The sequence below is a fragment of the Micropterus salmoides genome, unplaced genomic scaffold (assembly GCF_014851395.1).
Source record: "Micropterus salmoides isolate LMB-PRFRI ecotype aquatic unplaced genomic scaffold, ASM1485139v1 Ms_hic_scaffold_122, whole genome shotgun sequence".
Lineage (NCBI taxonomy): Eukaryota > Metazoa > Chordata > Actinopteri > Centrarchiformes > Centrarchidae > Micropterus > Micropterus salmoides.
The window spans coordinates 24868-33557 of record NW_024040286.1 but is presented as its reverse complement, the minus strand read 5'-3'; the positions used below and the strand labels follow the sequence as shown (position 1 = coordinate 33557).

General features: G+C 41.0%; 2 non-coding genes across 2 annotated transcripts; both read right to left on the bottom strand.

Annotated features, from left to right (window-relative positions):
- Positions 1–2406: 2406 nt before the first annotated feature.
- Positions 2407–2478, bottom strand: trnac-gca. Its single transcript has one exon. It is a non-coding gene; the product is annotated as a tRNA-Cys (tRNA).
- Positions 2479–7816: 5338 nt separating this feature from the next.
- On the bottom strand, positions 7817–7888 carry trnac-gca. The gene has a single exon. It is a non-coding gene; the product is annotated as a tRNA-Cys (tRNA).
- Between the last annotated feature and the right edge of the window lie 802 nt (positions 7889–8690).

The window sequence follows — 8690 nt, the reverse complement described above, 5'->3', positions numbered from 1 at the left end:
CTGTACTGGTTTTATTAGATCTTAGTGCTGCATTGATACCATTGACCATCAGATCCTATTGCAGAGACTGGAACATTTCATTGGCATTAAAGGAACCGCTCTAAGCTGGTTTAAGTCCTATTTATCAGATCGATTTCAGTTTGTACATGTAACAATGACTCCTCCATGCACGCCAAAGTTAGTCATGGATTCCTCAAGGATCTGTCCTCGGACCAATCCGGTTCACTTTATATATGCTTCCTTTAGGCAATATTATCAGGAAATATTCCATAACTTTCATTGTTATGCAGATGATACTCAGTTATATCTATCGATCAAGCCAGATGAAACATCAGTTAGCCTATAACTTCAAATGTGCCTTCAGGATTAAAACCTGGATGACCTGTAATTTTCTAATGTTAAACTCAGATAAAACTGAAGTTATTGTTCTGGGGCCAAGCACCTCCGTGATGCATTATCTAAAGATATAGTTTCCATTGATGGCATGCCCTGGCCTCCAGCACCACTGTGAGGAATCTTGGAGTTATCTTTGATCAGGACATGTCGTTTAAGTCTCACATTGAGCAAATTTCAAGGGCCGCCTTTTTGTCACCGACGTAATATTGCGAAAATCAGGAACATACTGTCTAAAATGATGCAGAAAAACTAGTCCATGCATTTGTTACTTCTAGGCTGGATTACTGCAATTCCCTATTATCAGGCTGCTCTAAAAGTCCGTTAAGACTCTTCAGCTGATCCAGAATGCTGCAGTACGTGTTCTGACAGGAACCAGGAAAAGAGATCACATTTCCTGTCTTAGCTCTCTGCATTGGCTTCCAGTAAAATCCAGAATAGAATTTAAAATCATTCTTCTCACTAGAAGCTCTTAATGGTCAGGCACCATCTTATCTTAAAGAGATCATAGTACCTTACTACCCCACCAGAGCACTGCGCTCCCAGAATGCAGGGTTACTTGTGGTTCCTAGAGTCCCCAAAAGTAGAATGGGAGCCAGAGCGTTCAGCCATCAAGCTCTCTCCTGTGGAACCAGGTTCCAGTTTGGGTTCAGGAGGCAGACACCATCTCCACATTTAAGAGTTGGCTTAAGACTTTCCTCTTTGATAAAGCTTATAGTTAGGGCTGGCTCAGGTGAGTCCTGAACCATCCCTTAGTTATGCTGCTATAGGCCTAGATGCCAGGGGACTTCCCATGATGCACTGAGGTCCTCTCTCCTCTAATTCCTCTCCCTCTCGTACGCAACCTGTCCCATTAGTGCATGTTACTAACTCAACTACTCCCCTTTCGGTAGTCTGTGCTTTCTTGTCCCTCTCCTCTCTCCTCCTATCACTTCCTGCAGGTGTTTCTGGCTCTGGAGCTGTGTCTGGATCTGTGGTTGCGAGTCACCTGCTGCCCCGTGTTCCTGCTCGACACCCTCTGCTACAATTATTGTTACTAGTCTTATTGTTATTATTGTTATTAATCATTAACATTACGATTATCATTAACACTACTATAAATATCAGTACACTTTTCATTAGTCTATAGTATGATCCCAAGCAAGCCACACACTAGTAACATACCTTACTGTCTGTACCTCTGTGTGTATATTGTGTAGGCTGCCTCCCCCCCCCCCCCCCTCTCTCTCTTCCTCGCTGTCCTCCAATCCCTCTTCTCTCTCTCTCTCTATCTCTCTCTTCACCCCCAACCGGTCGAGGCAGATGGCCGCCCACCTGAGCCATGGTTCTGCTGGAGGTTTCTGCCTCTTAAAAGGAAGCTTTTCCTTGCCTCTGTCGCCTAGTGCTTGCTCTTGGTGGAATTGGGCTTCTGTAAAATACATCACAGAGTACGGTCTAGACCTGCTCTTTTATGAAAAGCGCTGTGAGATAACTGTTGCTGTGATTTGGCGCTATATAAATAAAATTGAATGAATTGAATAGTGTGGATAAAAATGTTTATAAATATTTTGTATATAAAATAAGAGAGCACATGCACTTACATAGTGGTGTGTCTAAAGATGGACAATTCATTGCTTATTGTCATTACCATCAGTAATGGAAGGTGGAAATTAGCCAGTTTGTTTGCATATTCACTGGGTTACTTCAGAAAGTACATATGACCATTTAAACAGGCACCTGCGATGTTCTGACAGGTAGGGGGCACCCAGATTTGAACTGGGGACCTCTTGAACTGCAGTAAATGCTACCCCCTCTGACAACTTTATCCATTGCTCATTGATAGTCTGGACAAAAATGTTTATAAATGTTTTGTATAAAGCAAGAGGCACATGCGTGTGTTAAACACGGACAATTTATGCTTAGCATCACCACTGATACAAATGTGAAAACTGGCCAGTGTGTTTGCATGTTCAATGGGTTATCAGCAAGTATATATGACCATTTTAGACAGGCATCTGCGATGTTAGCACAGGTAGGGGGCACCCAGAGTTGAACTGGGGACCTCTTGATCTGCAGTCAAATGCTCTACCACTGAGCTATACCCCCTCTGACAACAACATATCCATTTCTCATTAATACTGGCATGACAACCCAGAGTTGAGCGCAGGAGGCAGAGTCACAGTCTAACACATTCTCTGCTCCTCCATTAATTTGTGAAAATCCTATAGTGACGGTCTGTCCCCGACCATCGAAATGATTTAAATCAAAGGTAAACAAAGAGGAGCTGTGCATAAAAACCTCATAAAAATTAAAACCACAAGAGAATAGTGCAAACGAATAGGAGAGTTAAATGTGGAAACTTAAACATCAGATCTCTCTCTTCTAAAGGTGTACTAGTAAATGAACTAATATCAGATTATGATACGATTTATTTGTCTACTGAAACCTGGCTGGGTGATGGAGAATATGTTAGCCTAAATGAATCCACCCCTCCCAGTCATATTAATGCTCACATTTCTACAATAATACCTCTAAACTCAAATTAAAATAACTCATTTGAAAGCCTTGTTCTTAGTCTTTCACACCCAAGTTGAAATCACTGCAACCAATTCTTTTTGTATAGTGTACCGAGCACCTGGTCCGTACTCTGAATCTTATTATGAATTTGCAGAGTTTTGTCAACTTAGTCCTTAAAACGGACAAAGTTATTATTGTAGGGGATTTTAATATCATGTGGACGTTGAGAATGACAGCCTCAGTACTGCGTATCTCTCTGTTAGATTCCATTGGCTTCTCTCAGAGTGTTCATGAACCGACTCACTGTTTTAACCACACCTCGACCTTGTTTGGTATACGGTGTTGAAATTGAACATTTAATAGTGTTCCCACAGAATCTCTTTATCTGACCACTGTTTGATAACTTTTGAGTTGTATTGCTGAACTACACGCCATTGGGCAAAATTTCTATACAAGATGTCTGTCTGATAGTGCTTAGCTAAATTTAAGGATGCAATTCCATCAGCTCTAAATTCATTATCAAGTCACAACGTAACGGAGGACTCCTATGCTAATTTCAGTCCCTCCCAAATCGATCTTGTTGATAGTGCTGCAGGCTCGTGCGAATGACACTCGACTCTGTAGCCCCTCTAAAAAAGAAATATAAAACAAAGACAGTTAGCTCCATGGTATAATACTGAAACTCGCTAATTAAAGCAAATATCGCGGAAACTTGAGAGGAGTGGCGTTCCACAAACCTCTTCTGAAAAGCCCAAACTTGATCCAGATGTTTTAGCCAACTATAGACCTATATCTAACCTTCATTTCTCTCTAAGATCTGGAGAAAGCAGTTGCTAAACAGCTGTGTGACTTTCTACAGAGCAATAGTTTATTTAGGATTTTGGACAAAAATGTTTATAAATGTTTTGTATATAAAGCAAGAGACAGCACTGCTTTAAACACGGACAATTTACTGCTTAGCATCACCACTGATACAAATGTGAAACTGGCCAGTGTGTTTGCATGTTCAATCTTACTGCAGCAAGTACATATGACCATTTTAGACAGGCATTGCGAGACTGGAACATTTCATTGGCATTAAAGGAACCTCTTGATCTGTGTTTAATGTCACTGATTTACCAGATCTGACAACAACATATCCATTTAACATTAATACTGGCATGCACCCAGAGTTAGGCAAGGAGTTCACTCTAAGGATCTGATCCTCCACAATTTGTTCAATTTATAGTATGACCCCCTTGAGGCAATATTATCAGGAAATATTTAAACCCATTTTATGCAGATAATACACAGTTATATCTTCGATCAAGCCAAATGAAACTATCAGTTAGCTGTCTTCAATGTCCTTCATGAAATTAAAACCACATGACCTGTAATTTTCTAATGTTAAACTAGATAAACTGAAGTTATTGTTCTGGGGCCAAGCACCTCCTGATGCATTATCTAAAGATATAGTTTCCATTGATGGCATTGCCCTGGCCTCCACACCACTGTGAGGAATCTTAAGTTATCTTTGATCAGGACAGTCGTTTAAGTCTCACATTCAAATTTCAAGGGCAGCCTTTTTGTCACACGTAAGTTGGAAATCACTGCAACAATTTTGTTATAGTGTACCGAGCAACTGGTCCGTACTTTGTTCTTTCTGAATTTGGATTACTGCAATTTAGTATTAAAAGGCTGTTATTATTGTAGGGGATTTTAATATTCAGTGGACGTTGAGAATGACAGCAGTACGTTTTCTCTCTGGATTCCATTGGCTTCTCTCAGAGTGTTCATGAACCGACTCACTGTTTTAACCACACCCTCGACCTTGTTTTGGTATACGGTGTTGAATTGAACATTTAATAGTGTTCCCACAGAAATCTTAATCTCACCACCTTTATAACTTTTGAGATTGTATTGCTGAACTACACGCCATTGGGCATTTCTATACAAGATGCTGTCTGATAGTGCTGTAGCTAAATTTAAGGATGCAATTCCATCAGCTCTAAATTCATTATCAAGTCACAACGTAACGGAGGACTCCTATGCTAATTTCAGTCCCTCCCAAATCGATCATCTTGTTGATAGTGCTGCAGGCTCGTTGCGAATGACACTCGACTCTGTAGCCCCTCTAAAAAAGAAAATAATAAAACAAAGACAGTTAGCTCCATGGTATAATACTGAAACTCGCTAATTAAAGCAAATATCGCGGAAACTTGAGAGGAGTTGGCGTTCCACCAAACCTCTTCTGAAAAAGCCCAAACTTGATCCAGATGTTTTAGCCAACTATAGACCTATATCTAACCTTCCATTTCTCTCTAAGATCCTGGAGAAAGCAGTTGCTAAACAGCTGTGTGACTTTCTACAGAGCAATAGTTTATTTGAGGATTTTCAGTCAGGATTTAGAGTTCATCATAGCACAGAGACAGCACTGCTGAAAATTACTAACGACCTCCTCATTGCATCAGACAAAGGACTTGTCTCTGTACTGGTTTTATTAGATCTTAGTGCTGCATTTGATACCATTGACCATCAGATCCTATTGCAGAGACTGGAACATTTCATTGGCATTAAAGGAACCGCTCTAAGCTGGTTTAAGTCCTATTTATCAGATCGATTTCAGTTTGTACATGTTAACAATGACTCCTCCATGCACGCCAAAGTTAGTCATGGAGTTCCTCAAGGATCTGTCCTCGGACCAATCCGGTTCACTTTATATATGCTTCCTTTAGGCAATATTATCAGGAAATATTCCATAAACTTTCATTGTTATGCAGATGATACTCAGTTATATCTATCGATCAAGCCAGATGAAACTAATCAGTTAGCTATACTTCAAATGTGCCTTCAGGATATTAAAACCTGGATGACCTGTAATTTTCTAATGTTAAACTCAGATAAAACTGAAGTTATTGTTCTGGGGCCCAAGCACCTCCGTGATGCATTATCTAAAGATATAGTTTCCATTGATGGCATTGCCCTGGCCTCCAGCACCACTGTGAGGAATCTTGGAGTTATCTTTGATCAGGACATGTCGTTTAAGTCTCACATTGAGCAAATTTCAAGGGCCGCCTTTTTGTCACCGACGTAATATTGCGAAAATCAGGAACATACTGTCTAAAAATGATGCAGAAAAACTAGTCCATGCATTTGTTACTTCTAGGCTGGATTACTGCAATTCCCTATTATCAGGCTGCTCGTAAAAGTCCGTTAAGACTCTTCAGCTGATCCAGAATGCTGCAGTACGTGTTCTGACAGGAACCAGGAAAAGAGATCACATTTCTCCTGTCTTAGCTTCTCTGCATTGGCTTCCAGTAAAATCCAGAATAGAATTTAAAATCATTCTTCTCACATAGAAAGCTCTTAATGGTCAGGCACCATCTTATCTTAAAGAGATCATAGTACCTTACTACCCCACCAGAGCACTGCGCTCCCAGAATGCAGGGTTACTTGTGGTTCCTAGAGTCCCCAAAAGTAGAATGGGAGCCAGAGCGTTCAGCCATCAAGCTCCTCTCCTGTGGAACCAGGTTCCAGTTTGGGTTCAGGAGGCAGACACCATCTCCACATTTAAGAGTTGGCTTAAGACTTTCCTCTTTGATAAAGCTTATAGTTAGGGCTGGCTCAGGTGAGTCCTGAACCATCCCTTAGTTATGCTGCTATAGGCCTAGATTGCCAGGGGACTTCCCATGATGCACTGAGGTCCTCTCTCCTCTAATTCCTCTCCCTCTCTACGCAACCTCGTCCCATTAGTGCATGTTACTAACTCAACTACTCCCCTTTCCGGTAGTCTAGTGCTTTCTTGTCCCTCTCCTCTCTCCTCCTATCACTTCCTGCAGGTGTTTCTGGCTCTGGAGCTGTGTAGTCTGGATCTGTGGTTGCGAGTCACCTGCTGCCCCCGTGTTCCTGCTCGACACCCTCTGCTACAATTATTGTTACTAGTCTTATTGTTATTATTGTTATTATAATCATTAACATTACGATTATTATCATTAACACTACTATAAATATCAGTACACTTTTCATTTAGTCTATAGTATGTATCCCAAGCAAGCCACACACATATAGTAACATTACCTTTACTGTCTGTACCTCTGTGTGTATATTGTGTAGGCTGCCTCCCCCCCCCCCCCCCCCCTCTCTCTTCCTCGCTGTCCCTCCAATCCCTCTTCCCTCTCTCTCTCTATCTCTCTCCTTCACCCCCAACCGGTCGAGGCAGATGGCCGCCCACCCTGAGCCATGGTTCTGCTGGAGGTTTCTGCCTCTTAAAAGGAAGCTTTTCCTTGCCTCTGTCGCCTAGTGCTTGCTCTTGGTGGGAATTGTTGGGCTTCTGTAAATAACATCACAGAGTACGGTCTAGACCTGCTCTTTTATGAAAAGCGCTGTGAGATAACTGTTGCTGTGATTTGGCGCTATATAAATAAAATTGAATTGAATTGAATAGTGTGGATAAAAATGTTTATAAATATTTTGTATATAAAATAAGAGAGCACATGCACTTACATAGTGGTGTGTCTAAAGATGGACAATTCATTGCTTATTGTCATTACCATCAGTAATTGGAAGGTGGAAATTAGCCAGTTTGTTTGCATATTCACTGGGTTACTTCAGAAAGTACATATGACCATTTTAAACAGGCACCTGCGATGTTCTGACAGGTAGGGGGCACCCAGATTTGAACTGGGGACCTCTTGAACTGCAGTCAAATGCTCTACCCCCTCTGACAACTTTATCCATTGCTCATTGATAGTCTGGACAAAAATGTTTATAAATGTTTTGTATATAAAGCAAGAGAGCACATGCGTGTGTTTAAACACGGACAATTTACTGCTTAGCATCACCACTGATACAAATGTGAAAACTGGCCAGTGTGTTTGCATGTTCAATGGGTTACTTCAGCAAGTATATATGACCATTTTAGACAGGCATCTGCGATGTTAGCACAGGTAGGGGGCACCCAGAGTTGAACTGGGGACCTCTTGATCTGCAGTCAAATGCTCTACCACTGAGCTATACCCCCTCTGACAACAACATATCCATTTCTCATTAATACTGGCATGACAACCCAGAGTTGAGCGCAGGAGGCAGAGTCACAGTCTAACACACTTCTCTGCTCCTCCATTAATTTGTGAAAATCCTATAGTGACGGTGTCTGTCCCCCGACCATCGAAATGATTTAAATCAAAGGTAAACAGAAGAGGAGCTGTGCATAAAAACCTCATAAAAATTAAAACCACAAGAGCAATAGTGCAAACGAATAGGAGAGTTAAATGTGGAAACTTAAACATCAGATCTCTCTCTTCTAAAGGTGTACTAGTAAATGAACTAATATCAGATTATGATATCGATTTATTTTGTCTTACTGAAACCTGGCTGGGTGATGGAGAATATGTTAGCCTAAATGAATCCACCCCTCCCAGTCATATTAATGCTCACATTCCTCCACTAATCACCTCTAAACCTAAATTAAATTATAACTCATTTGAAAGCCTTGTCTTAGTCTTTCACACCCAAGTTGAAATCACTGCAACCAATTCTTTTTGTTATAGTGTACCGAGCACCTGGTCCGTACTCTGAATTCTTATCTGAATTTGCAGAGTTTTTGTCAACTTTAGTCCTTAAAACGGACAAAGTTATTATTGTAGGGGATTTTAATATTCATGTGGACGTTGAGAATGACAGCCTCAGTACTGCGTTTATCTCTCTGTTAGATTCCATTGGCTTCTCTCAGAGTGTTCATGAACCGACTCACTGTTTTAACCACACCCTCGACCTTGTTTTGGTATACGGTGTTGAAATTGAACATTTAATAGTGTTCCCAC